This window comes from Crocodylus porosus, unplaced genomic scaffold, assembly GCF_001723895.1.
Source record: "Crocodylus porosus isolate Cpor-Errol unplaced genomic scaffold, CroPor_comp1, whole genome shotgun sequence".
In the NCBI taxonomy this organism is placed as follows: Eukaryota; Metazoa; Chordata; order Crocodylia; family Crocodylidae; genus Crocodylus; species Crocodylus porosus.
In genome coordinates, this window is record NW_017728926.1 from 6,225,916 (window position 1) to 6,240,034 (window position 14,119).

A 14,119-nucleotide genomic window follows, 5' to 3' on the forward strand; every position below is an offset into this window, starting at 1 on the left:
TGTCCTGCTTGCAGATGTCTGTGAAGCACAGTTTTGGGTGCCCTTCTATTCTTTCCCCACCTGCAATTTGTCCATACAGGATGTTCTTTGGGTTGCACCCATCTTCCATCCTGCAGAGATAGCCAAGCCAGTGTAGGCACCACTATTTAAGTAGTGCAGTGATGGTTGGCAGGTTGGCTTTGGCAATGACCTCTGTGTTGATGATTCTGTCTTGCCACTTGAGGTCAAGGATGCACCCTAAGCAGGGTAGGGGGGAAAGCTGTTCAGCTTCTTTTCTTGATATGCATTTGTTGACCATGTCTCACTGCTATACATAAGGACACTGAGGAAGCAGGCTTTGTATACAAGCAGCTTAGTTTTGATTGTTAGTTTTGTATTGTTCCAGACTCATTTGGAGAGCTTACTGAATGTGGTAGCTGCCTTTGCAACGCACACATTTAGCTCTTCATCCAGTGATAGATGTGAAGAGGCAAGAAAAGCCCCTCTAAGCCCACAGCTACCGAGGGAAACAGTTCAGCTGCCCCGCCAGAGCCTGTGACAACTAGAGACTGGAAGCTGCTGCAGGAGCCCCGTTTTACCAGCAGCTGTTTGGTCCGGATTGAACTGCCTTGCAGCTGCTCTGGTATTTCTGGCCCATCGCCAAGACCGGAAGGTGGGCAAGACAGACTCTGGAGGAAAGCCCCAATGCTGGAGGTTGTCTCCCTTGTTCTTGTAGAGAGTGATGATGTTAGCATCACGCATGTCCTGAGGTACTTGACTTTCCTTCCAGCAGCACACTGGAGTTGATGAAGATGTAGTAGCAGGTTAGCCTTCCCACACGTGAGAACCTCAGCTGGGATGCCATCCTCCCTTGGTGCTTTTCCACGTTTTTTGCCCCAAGGCTCACTTGCCTAAATAAAAAAGCACTGCAACACTTGGGGGGGGAGGGGGGGAATGGGGAAGTGTGGCCAGCCAGACACCAACGGGGTGGAGTGGCACCCAGCCAGCCAGACGGCATTTTCAGCTGGACCCACACCCCTGCCTGGCTGGAGCCATGCTCCTTGTCTGCCTGTGTCTGCAGCAGCAGCAGCAGCAGGCGGGGGGCATGGCTGCAGCCAGGAAAGAGGTATGGCTCCCAAAATGCCATGGCACACTGGTTGGGAAATGCTGTGCTAGAGAGTTTGTAGATTTGCTAAGTTCTTCAGCTGCAGGTTCTTTGTCTAGCTGTGCCAGTACACTTAGAGTTGGAAGTTGATTCAGTGCCTCTTCTGAAATTTTTGATTCGTGGGAGTAAAGCTCTAAGTAGTGTTCAACTCAGTGTAACATCTGCTTGTTCTTATCAGTGATTTTTACTTTGCTATCTCTAGACTTAAGGGGGGTGACTTTAGTGACAGATGGGCCAAGGGCTTTCTTTAAGCTGTCATACATAACTTACAGGTTTCATGTGTCTGAGGCAAACTCTTGACATAGGTCAATCCAGTACTGGTTTGTTTTCTGTACGTTGCCCTGGTATGTTTCAGCTTAGCCTTGGAACCTTCTGTTGGATTCTTGTTGTATTTCATTTCGGCTGCGTTCTTGGCCTCAACAAGTGGTAACATTTCTTCCAAATGTGCCTCAAATCAGTCTTTATTTGACAATTTCCTTTTCCCCAAATACTTCTGTGGCTGTTTCTTGAATGACTGCTCTTAGTCCACCCCAAGTTCCTTCAGCATTTGTAGTTGTTGCTTTCGTAGCCATAGCTAGCTCAAAGGTCCTTTGAAAATTGAGGCACTTGCTTTGGACTTTTGTGCTATGTATGTTAATTCTTGGCTGACTTGTGCTTGGCTTTATGCAGCCTCTTAGGTATCACTTTCGGTTTGCTAACAATAAGAGAGTGATCTTTGCCCACAAAGTAAGTGTTAGTGATACACAGGTAATACTTAAGGTGCAGAGTTTGAGAAGACCTTGGCTATTTTCATTCATTTTCCCAATGCCATGTTGTCCCAGGCAGGTTGACCAAGTGTTGTGATCTGCACCTACTCGAGCATTAAGGTCTCCAAAGAGGAAGAGCTTCTCATTTGATGATAGGTGCTCAATGACTTGATGCAGAACATCGTAGAAGTTAACTTTTTCATCTGAACTTGCCTGTAAAGCTGGTGCATAGGCGCTAATGATGTTAACAGACCTGTCAGTTGACTATAGCCAGAATGAGACGATGTGATCTGATGTTCTAGTGGGGGCCTCAGTGGTTTGGATGAACCTGTTGCAGACTGCAAATCTGACCCACTCCTGCCTTCTCAGAAAAAGGTGTAGTTGGCTTCATGAATGGAAGCTGAGTTGGCCAATCTTATCTCCTGCAAGGCTGCAATGTCAATGTTAAGTTTTTGCAGCTCTTGTTTAATCAGCGTGGGCTTCCAGTTGTTGTCCATTATCTGTGAATTGTAGAGGTGCATCGATATATATCGGTGGCATATCAGTTCAGCACTGGTAAAAGGACATTTGACATTATCAGCCATTGGCTTTTTTTGGCCATTGTAGCTAACAATGTCACTGATAAATACCGCGTGCATGTGCACAATCACAGCATTCGCACAGCCAGGTATGCAGCCTGGCAGCTTGGAGAACAGCCTTCAACTGGTAAGTCTATGGTGGTGGGGAATGGGCACTGGGAGCGCAGATTGAAGCCCCCATGGTGAGGGAGGGAGTAGGGCAGGGGCAGGTGCTGTCCAGCCAGGGTGGTGAATGCAACCCTGGAGCCGGTAGGAGGACGGAGCCACGGGTGGCTCATCTGGGGCTGCCTGGGGGTAGAGAGAGGGGGTGGGGGTGGCTCCTGCCCCTGCGTGTACCTACGGGAGAGGCATGTGCCCCTCTGGATTTGTGCATGGGGCGAAGGAGGGTTTCCCATTGTGGGGTCAGGCCAGGGGTTGCGCTTGCCTCTTCCTAGTGGGGGGTCTGGGCTGGGACAGGCAGAGTGGGGCAGGCTCAGCTGCATGAGGCAGGTGGTTGCAGCGCTGGGAGGGGTGACTGGGGAGTTTTGGGGTGACTATAGCCCCCCAAGCCCTCTAGCACCGCGCCTGCTCACAGGGCTGCAAAAGGAAAAGCAGCAGAGCAGAGTGCCTCAAGCAGGTATGGTGCAAAGAAGGGCCTGGGGGGCTATGGCCATGCCAAAATTCCCTGGAGCCATCCCTTCCAGCACCACTGTCACCACTGTCGCCCAGCTGAGCCCACCCAACCCCACCCCAGCCTGCTCCAAGAGCAGCCGTGGCCCAGCCCCTCCACCAGGAGGAGGCTGGCACTGCTCCTGGTCCTGAGCCCACAGCAGGCAGCCTGCTCTCACCCCACACACAAATCTGGAGGGGGACATGCCCCCCCCCCAAGGGTGCACACAGCATCAGGGAGAAGCCCTGTGCCCACAATTGATTCCTCTTACCAGCAAAGGTGGCCCATGGCTCTACTGTATGCCAGTTGAGTTCAGTTTATAATCTGTGACTGCCCCCTTCTGTGTTGCACCCACGCACGTAGCAAGGATGGAGTATCCTTTCCATTCAGTTTGGCTGCAATGGCCTGAGGACTTGATATGGAGGCACTTGAGTTGCCTATATGCCAATGTCCCCTTCTCGGCCTAGCTGGTTGATCGCAAAGGAAAGGCAGAAGCCAGTACATGTGGAGCCCGGGTGGCTGCAGGAGCTACCGGTATGAAGATCTTCAATCCATCTGCCTTTTGGGGCTCCACTCTTAGATTTGTTGCCAATCAAAGCTGCCATGGGATCCACCTTTGTTAGCTTAAAGTCAGGTCAGACCAGGCCGGGTCTGCTACCGTTACGACAGTAGAGGGTACTATTTTCAGTTTTCAGCACCTAGAGCTGGGTGATGGGAAATAGCCCAGCAACCTCTGTACAGTGTAGAGAGGGGTACTAGTCCTTATCCTTGGTGGAAGAAATGCAGATCTAGATCTATAGCTAGAAGTCTATGTCTATACATGCCGGCATTGCTTTTCCATGCTGTTATTCTTGCAATTATTCATGGGAGCCTAATGCTGAAGCTTGGGAGTTGGATCAAAGTTTAATCACTGCAGTTTATTGAGAACAGTAATATTAAATCCTCCCATATAACTTGATATATTGTAAATACATAATTTGCATTGTACTGTGGTAAAATGCAGTAACAAAGCTGAAGATCATTAGAAAAAAATAAAAATAAACATAATCTATTCTAGTAGGCGAAACAGTTTATTTTGATAGCCACATCTTGTGACACACATTGTTTGCAAAGAGTACTAGGTTTTTTGGGTCATTTTTCATTTGTTTTAATAACCAAAGTAAATATTTATAATGAAGAAGAAACCTTGTTTAACATCTGAACTAATATTAAATTGCCACAAGATTAGGGATATTAAATAAATGTGTCCTCCTTTGGTTGGCTCATTCTAGGGCATTTTATTAGTGAATTTCTAGGTCACAGATAAAAATAACTTTCTCCCTTTTATGGGACAGTGAAACAGCAAGAGACTGAAGTTGAAATACCCATCTCAGTATTTGTAAGTGCCACATTTCCCTGTGTAACCCTAAACCAATGTGTCAGGTATTAGAAAGTGAGGGTCAGAGAGATGACTGACCTTTCGTGTGTGCAAAGTAACAGTATTGTACTTAACTCCTTAGATTCTGCTAACAGGGCATGCAGCAATTTTCAATCCATCTAGAATGGATGAAAATCTTGCTTATTCGGCGGCAGGTAGAAGCATCTGTGAAAGTGACAACTCATTTTTATGGAGAGAATGGACTAAATGCTGTCCTTAAATATGATTCAACCTGCCTTGAGATGTGAGGAGACAAATGCATCTCCAACTGCCTTCCTGTGGTGTGCCCCACATTCTGAGAGTGCTCCTAGCCTGCCACTCAACTAAGACCAGTCCAAGAGCTGCTTTAAATTTGCCCGTCTGTAGCAGTTTCTTAACTTGGCAATGACACCAGAAAAGAAAGTCATAGCTGACTGCACTTCAGCTCCACTGAAAACAACCACTGTTACCCTAATAATCCTCTCTACTGGGGGCTCTAGGATGGTTGCCTTTGGGTCAGCTGGAGAAGCGCCAAGGCATGAGTGGGCCAGCGCTCCCATTTCTTTGGCTCTCCCAGTGCTTGTGCTTTAATCTCTTCTATCCCAAAAATACACCCTTAACTCCACTGACCTCTCCAAATATTGTGTCATCTGTAACCACAAATTTAGCTACCATTTATCTGGGGTGAACTCACAAGTCTGTGTGTCTGAAGCTCTGTCTCTTGTTCAAACAGATATCTCAGGCTGTCTGTCTGTCTAAGATGTCCTTATGTATCTCTAGCCAACAGCGCAAGGTCAACCTTGCTAAACTAGGGTTTTTAATCTTTCCCCTTACCTCCTTTCTTCACTGGGGGCAGCATCCTGCCTGCCCCTTAGACCCATCACTTAGATCCAACCTTCAGATTGCATATTTCTTGCAACAAAACTGTCTAAATTTTGCAGATTCTGTCTCCATATCATCTTTAAGATTTGTTTTTCTTACCCATCCATCCAGTCAAAAGTGTCATCTAAGATCATATTATAGTATGTCTCAATTACATTACCTTCTTTCCTGGACTTGTCAAGTGCAACCTTGTCCCTCTTGTATACATCTAGAATACTGCTACAAAATAATTTTTCAGGTCTGTAGCTTTCATCATGTCACTCCCTCTTCTTGCATCTCTGCACTGGCTTCTCCTTTCTGTTATGTCAGTCTTTACTTTCAAGGCCCGTCATGAATTATTCCAGCCTTACTCACCATGTCTTATACACTAATGAGATTCATTATCTTACTCCTCTATTTGTAAAGCACCTAGCTTGGTGGGGCCTATTCCTGCTACTGCCAAGTGCTGTAACAGTACTAATAACAACAAATAACAGCCATAGAAATAATGGGCAGGGAGAACGTACGGTGAAATTCACCCATGGTAATATCCCTTTACAGCAGAGATAGTTGTCTGAGCAGTGTGTGTTATAATAATTATTAGTACATCAAAAGTTTGCCCTGCCAATAATTAATTACAAAGAAACATAAGTATTGCTAGACTGGATCAAACCAGTAGTCAGTTTAATTCTACATTCTGTTTCTAGCCATGACCTCCTGCCTTCAGTAAGATGCAAAAAAACCTAGCAATGGGCAGTTATGAGATAACATGTCAGAAAGGAGGTTTCGTCCCTCTTTCTAATAGATGACTGGCTTACTTCCAAAAGAGGAGCGCTTTTGTTGGTTTCAATAATTTAGGTTTTTTTTAAAGAGACTATTATAGGTTTAGTTATTCTTGTCATCAGTACAAATGTCTAATTCCTGCTCTAAAACCTACTAAGGTCTTGGACTTATTTATGTCTTATGACAGTGTGGTCCACTTTTATTGGTTTTGAGCTTCCTTCCCTTTGATATCTTGAATGCATTTGTTCTTGTTTTTATAAGACACAATAAACAGTGATCCAAAATTAGCTTCATTATTTTTGTACAATTTTATTATGTCTTCTTTTATTGGGGGTTATCTGTCATTGAACTAGGTGCCATCTAGCTACCTCTCTGTTCTTCTAGTTTTGTTGGAGCAGATCTATCTCACGTTCACTCTTTCTTCTGAAATTGGCAAGGAATGAGGTAGCCATTACTTGTTCACCATAAGAGAAATTCATGCCATTAGCATAGACCGTGAATGATTAGGCTTTATTCAGATGGAGTGTGAAGGAGATGAGGAATTTAAATTAACCCATTTCTCAGAAGAGCAGCAGCAGCCCCTTCTTGCCAGTTGTGTTTGATGTTATGAGCCTTTGGACCAACCAGAATGCAAATCTATGGTACCTCCTGTAGGCTGCCCACACTTTAACTTTTGTGCTAGTTTCTGTGGGGTGATAGTGATGCACTTCTCTTCATATAGGGAACTCCATCTGCAGTTCTTTGTGCAGTCCCTGTATGGGATTTAGCCAGTACAAAAGGCCTCCAGCTGTTTGTGAATTTTGCATAAAATCAGTTAGGGCTATTACACAACAGTATTATACACAAAGATGCTGAAGATATAGCATGAGAGATGTGCTTTGACTGCACATCGTATATGAGATATTTCTTCATAAAGTTAATTTGACAATTATGTTTGCAACTTGCATGAAATGGAATTTTTTTCCTAGAAGGCAGGATAGATATTGACCTTCATTGACTAACTATGATATATCTATATTGAACACAAGTTTTCATGAACCCAAGTGTTTTTTCTTGGCCATTGTTCTGTTGATGTGTGTTCTGCTTCTACTCAGTAGATTTTATGTCTGGTTTTAAGAGAAACACCGACTAGCTCTCAAAATGCCTCAGGAATAACTTCTGTTGATAAGGATTTCATAATTTCCTGAAAGCTTTCATGCACCACAGTATGTATCATGGATGCAATAATGGAAGTTCATCCAATTTTACCTACTCTCAGTGTCAGTGAAATAGAATTCTGAAGGATTCTGTTGTTACTTAGACATATATTAGCTGTGTTTTTCTCAGCTGTGGATGTTTCTTTATGTTTCAAATAGAGACCCAGACCTATGAAAAATAGTTTAGATATATTTACATTGGAGAATCTCTTCAGCTATACATTTATACGTATCTCAGATTTACCTGTTAATTTCTAGCTTCTTCATAATGTAACTTAAGTAAATTGACTTTGTAAAAATGCCTTGACTCTGGTTTTCATCATATAAGATCAGTAATAGAAGCACATTTTATGGCTTTTTGTTGTTGTTGAAATATAAATAATTTTCTAAGATTCTTTATGAAGAAGTCACATTGTCTTTTTAAATAGCACTAAAAACATTACCAAATGGAATCAGAGCAGCAATACTAGTTTGTTTATTTCAGTTTATATAATGTTAATGGAACTGACGCATGCACGTTGAGGGAGAGTATTCCCCTTTGCATTCTTGATGTTTTTACAAGACATCAAAGTACAATAAAAGAGATTTCTAAGCATTGATAATAGCAACATGATTTTTGTTAGTTGTCCAGCTTCTCCTAATCCCTCTGGTTTAAATTTGGTTTATCTCATCACATTTTTCTGCCACATCAGCTAAAATATATTTCTCATATTTATGTATTGAGGAACACTATTTATTATGTTACATCTTAAAATTTGGGGGAATTTACAAGACTGAGTAACACGTTTTCAGTTGAAACCAGGGCTAGGAATGCATGGAGCGTTCATATTCAAGCCAAATCAAACATACCCTTAGTCAATTGTTTAGAAGATATAGGACCTTTAAAAAGTTTAGATTGTCCCATTCTGTGCTACCATTGCTTAATATTAATTATTCCATCTTTTAATTCATTTCTCATATTATTTGGTGTTCAGTCCTCTTTTACTATGCTAACTCCTGTAAGTATGTGGGTCACAGAATAGAAAGTGATGATGGCTTGATAACATTCTAGGATTCTCTTCTTGTTCCACCAGAATGTCTGTTAACATGCTTATATATGGAGCCTTAAGCAGAAAACAAAAAGATACTGAAATCAAATACTAAGTCATCACTTGTGCCCCCCACCATTTTAAATAGGAAGACAGATGCAAGCCCAATGCTGCTGCAATAAAAGTTTCCGCCTGTGACAGGTTTGGTCAAAGAGCAGCCATAGCACCCCCTTGTGACCAGCTCACTTGCTTCACTCCCATTTCTCCAAATAACCTCCGCACTGTTTGATCTGCCATGCCTTGATGGAGTAGCCATAGTACTGGAGGAGGCTACTCTAGTGATCCCAGTGTGATCTTTGCAGCGCTACCCTTGTTCTTTCTTACTTGACTCACCCCACTGTAGCTATTTTTGCCCTGCAGCTGCCACTGGTGGTCCTACTGCTTCACTCATGGCTTCAAGCCTCTAGCCACCCCATAGCCATGCCTGTGACTCAGAGATGTAAATCAATCCTTGTTCATAGCTTTCTGACTCATGGGGTTCCACACCTTGGGCTCTATCCACCATCTAGGCTTTAGCACTGCCAGCTTCAGCCCACTTTTCTCTGGCTATAGCTTGGAGCCATAGCTTACAGGTTGTGGTCCAGCTTCCCAGCCTCAGTCAATCCCTCCCCAGGCCTGTAGGGTTAATGATTACAGCATGCTCTACGATATGCCACTGTGTGGCCTCCAAACCATCCCTTTTTAGCTAATCCTAGTCCCCTGGTAACTATACAACTAATTGTTAACAAAAGTACAAACCCCACTGGGTAACTAAAACAAGCATGAACCAAAATCTTATCCCTTAGGCACTCACCAACAAATGCAGAGACTCTTCCCCCTCCACCTAACTCCTCTTCTCCTTGGGAACCTGGTTCCTCATATGTTACAGGGGAGTTTTCTCCTCCTCAGTCAGGCTACAGTGATTCTTTCTGCCTTGAGTCAAACCTATATATTGGCCAGACCCTCCCTTCTCAGTCAGCTGACTCCTGATGCTCGGTCTTAGGGGTTTCCATTATCCCTGCTGGAGCATCATCATTCTCAGTTGGTTCTGCCAGTAGTCTTTCTCTTCCCTAAGCTGGCAGCACTACTACCCTAGCAGCTTCTTTCCCAGGACTGCTTACTACTGCAGGTACCCACTTTTTCTTGTCCTTGTGGTCTACAGACTGGAGCCTTCTTCCTGGGAAGTCTTGGGAGAGCTGAGTTTCTGGTCTTTTCTAGAGCTACATTCTCCTCTTTCTGAGTCCTTTCCCTCTGGGCCACAACATTCCCCTTCTTAAAGGGGCCACTTAGATTTTGCTTACTTTTCAGCCCTTTTACAGTTGCCTGTTTAAGTAGAATATATATAAAACCAAAGAAAAAGATTTAGCTGTTAGTTCAAATGCTTGGAATTCTTGCCATTTCTCATTATTTTTATCAAACAAAATCAAAGTGTAACAAAAAACCTGCTTTTTTCCAAAAAAGCATCCTTAGCCCTGATCTAGTAAAATACTTGAGCATGTGCTTAACATTTAAAAACATGCCAAAATGTCTGAAGGAATCAGGTATTAAAATAGTAGGACTCTGTTGTTAACCAGTATGTAAAATAGGATAGCCTGTAATGCTTTGCATTTAACAAACATGGTTTGTAGCAGTTTTTATAATATCTTGACCTTCCTGAAGATATGGGGGGCAGTTGTGGTGAGGGAGTTTCTTCTGCATTCATTCCTAAACTTCTAACTTAAAGAGAGCCAATAACATTTATTAAAGGAGATACCATAAAATCCTGAGAATATTTTCAATGAATGTGGGTGTGCTACTTTTTATAGTGTCAGCATCTGATGACATATGAATAATTTGCACATCATATTCAGTAAAAAAAAGAAGAAGAAACTGGGCAATTACTGAACAATTCACTCATCATTTTTATTTCTTAGAGAGAAGATACAGTACCAGAAAAGACAGTGCATTACATGCACTCTGTTGTGTTTTATCTCACTCATAATACGACAGTTACAATTTTGACAACCAAATTTACCGACTACACTTTTAATTTCCTCTCCGCTATTGGAAGAAACACCAGGGCCAGGTACAAACATTACACTTTTACTAGTATAAGTGATTGGAAAGTGGTCTATACTCATAACAGAGCTGAAGTTTGGCACAAATAGCCAATCTGTACCTGTAACAGATTACAAATTTACCACACAGACTGGCTTAAAAATGGCAGAACCTGGTCTAAGATTTGCTCCCCTACCCCAAATGTGCAAATGTGTGTTTTGTTTGCTACTGATATAAAATACGCTGCATACAGAAAAACATAATTTGGATTGATTCTGCCTCAGGCTTTTCGAATGTCTGCATCTAGCCCAGAAGTTTATTTTAAAAAGACCATCCTCAAGTGTCTGATCTACAGTCACAGTAGGGTCCCTCTGTCTAGACACCTGACCAGACAGGAGCCATACCAAACAGTAGTGTTAAATAAAATATAGGAATCCTTTCTTTGACTCAGCGTTTTTTTATGTTAAAATAGATTAATCTGAATCTTCTACTTCCAGATTACCAGGAAGGGCCTAATCCAGCTCGTATTTGAATTCAGTGTTTTACATTTGACTTCTGTGTTAGCATGATCAGGCTCTTAATCTGGTTACTTTAATGCCTGCTGCCAGATCTTTTGAGCTAACATCAAAGCCCACTTCTCCCCATCAGTGCTTCCTCCTTCTCTATTGAAGTCCTCAGTGCTAACACTTTTGACATCATCAGTGTAGGTAGCCTGAGGATCATCAAAGATTTCTTTGAAGATTTGATATTAATTTCCACTACAGACAAATGTTGGGCTGAAGAAAGTTTTCAGCTCCACCCCATCTTTTCCCTGGGCAATGATGAATAAAAGAATTCTGAAAAGTTAGATTATTTGAAATCTGAAACTCATGTGTCTCTTCATGTGAAGAAGCTCAACATATTTTTAACTTCTCCCTTACTTATTTTTTAATTTTTTACTTTTAATTTATTTATTATTTTTAGTGTTTCTTTCTAACTGACCTATGCTGTTCAACCAGCATTTGCTACCTCTTTGGGCCAGTTAGTCTCTATTGCCATTTTGATCATTCTTCTCTCTCTCGATGTCCTTATTTGGATTCATCATTGTAATACCTGATTTTTTTTTTATAAATATGTTTCTGTATCAGTCCTTTCCATAAATAATTATCTTCCTGTGACTTCTGTGAACCAGATCACCCCCTTTTTGTCCTTCCAAAACTCCCAGTGAAATAAAGTTTGTGGGTGAATTCATGGTGTCATTCAAGTCAATGGTAAAATGCCTAGTGCCTTCAAGGTTCTTTGAGTACATGTGATATCTTTTATTAGACCAACTGAATAGTTGGAAAAAAGTTCTTAGAAAGCTTTCAGATACAATCACCGAAAAGCTTGCTATGAACTTTCTTTCAACTACTCGTTCGGTCTAATAAAAGATGCTACATCTACTCCAAGAACCTTGCCTGTCTATGTCCTTAGACCACCACAGCTGCAATCAAAAACCTACTGCCTTCAGTGAGGATCAGGATTTCACTGTGCATCTGTAAGCTGAACAGAATTTAAGCACATTATAGTTTAGGTGTAACTCTTGAGGCCCTTTGAAAGGATTGTGCATTTGGGACTCTGAAGACAAAGGAAGTTTGCTAATTTTTAACTTCCACTGGATTTGGAAATGGTAGTGCTGTCTTCTCCAGCAAGTCTTCTTTCTACTCTAGCAATTTGAAGCTTTTTTTTGTTTTGGGCTTTTTCTTGTAAATAAAGATTACAGCTATGGAAGCTCAAGACTTATTCTAGCAAACAGAATGGGAAGCTTGCATTCAAAATGTCTACAGTAATCTTATTCTCTAAATATTTGCACTCCTTCCCTTTAAAATCCTTAGGGTTGTGGTAATGAAGAATTGTTGTAATCCACGTAATGCATATCATTTACATTTCTGGTCCCTCCCAACAGTCATTGATTCCCAATTGATTGTTAGTGCCATGTGATTGATAACTGTTGTATATGGGTGCTATGAATATAGATAGATTCATTTAAATCCTTTCAGAAAATTGTGGATGCAAGGGAGTCAGTTCAATTACACAACAACTGCACAATATCTCATGAGATTTAGTCTAGTATCTCAAGATATCTGTTTTACTCATTAGAATGAAGCATGGCTAGTATAATATTTTACTGTTAATCTCTTGAGGCTTCGTAGCAATTTTGGTAATAGTATTATGACATCTGTCTTTTCCATTGTAATTTCTTTTAATGTTGCCTAAAATGACACTGTCAAGGTTTATAAGTCCCAAAATTGACCTATCTTAATACTGTTACTATAGATGGGGGGAGTCTTCTGCATTCCAAATAGTTCCATGCTTTTTTTTAATCTACCACTCAGAAATAATGATAAAAAAAGCATATTTTTCTGGGACTCACAAAAGGCATGTTGAATGCTCCCTCAACTCTCTCTGCAGCAGCTGGGACAAAATAGTATACACACTATTCCCAAACCTGTGCTCTGTTCCCAGAGTTAAGTGATTGGAAAGGAGTTTTGGCATTGGAAGCTATGTTGAAGGTATGTGAAGAGAGAAAAGTACAAAGTTAAGTTTGAGTGCACTCACTGTAGGTACAGTGGTGTTTGCAAAATAAAAGGAAGAAAATATTTACGTGCCTGAAGTTGCAAGTAATTGGTGGAAGGAAAGTTATTCTTAGTGATACGCTTTGTGAAAAAGGTGAGTATCACATCTAATAATATATATTTGGAGAAAGTAGGTTCAGAGAGATGAAGTAACTCACCTAGCAGGCAGAATTCGGGTTAAACCAAGCTTCCTGAGTCTCAGTTCAGTGCTCTATCCAGCCAGCCACACTGCTTCTCCTTTTAAAATATTATCCCTGTGCTCTGTGTACACAACAACGTTTTGCTTATTACATAAGGCAAAGATTTTAATGGGTGATATCTTCTATTGGACCAACTGTATGGTTTGGATAGACTTATAAATTGCATTTTATGTAGTGTATTAACTGGTACAGTGCCTATCACCCTGGCAGCTAAAAGTGTTTGCAAAATTTAAAACACAAATAACATGTGCCTCTTGCAATAGGAGATATAAATAAAACTGAAACTACCAACACTTGCCTCCATCAAGAGTTGGCATTCTGACTATTGCAGAAAAGATGTCAGGCCCAGGAACGCAGCACTAAATAAAATAAATGAGCCTATGCCTGATGCCCTATGGACACATGCTATAGCAGATGGCCAAGGGAATGAACACAGAGACCGAGAACTTCAATTGACAGTTATACCTTTGGACTTGAAATGATCAATGCAGCAAAGCAAGGGTCCAGTATCTAAACCTGTACTTAATCTGAAATCACACTTGCAAAACACTTTGTTCATATAAGATTTTGTAGGATCAGGCTCCTGATTTGTAGCCACAAAAATATTTTAGAGGAGGACAGGCAATTATTTTGGCTGGAGGGCCGCTTAATGAGTTTTGGTGAGCTGTAGAGGGCAATAAGGATAACCCCACCCCTTAGCAGGTGCTCCACCCCTGGTCACCATCTTAGGACTGAAAGTCCTATTCCTAACCCCTGACCTTTGCCACCGGAAGTCATAGAGTCATAGAAGTAGGGTCGGCAGGGACCTTGTAGATCTTCAAGTCCGACCCCCTACCTGGGCAGGAGAAAAAACTGGGCTCAAATGATC

At 41.8% G+C, this 14,119-nt stretch overlaps 1 protein-coding gene across 3 annotated transcripts in view; it reads left to right on the plus strand.

The window, feature by feature from the left end:
* The window catches only part of MORN1 (MORN repeat containing 1), a 160,234-nt gene that overhangs the window by 46,266 nt on the left and 99,849 nt on the right, over nucleotides 1-14,119 (plus strand). The window lies entirely within an intron of this gene.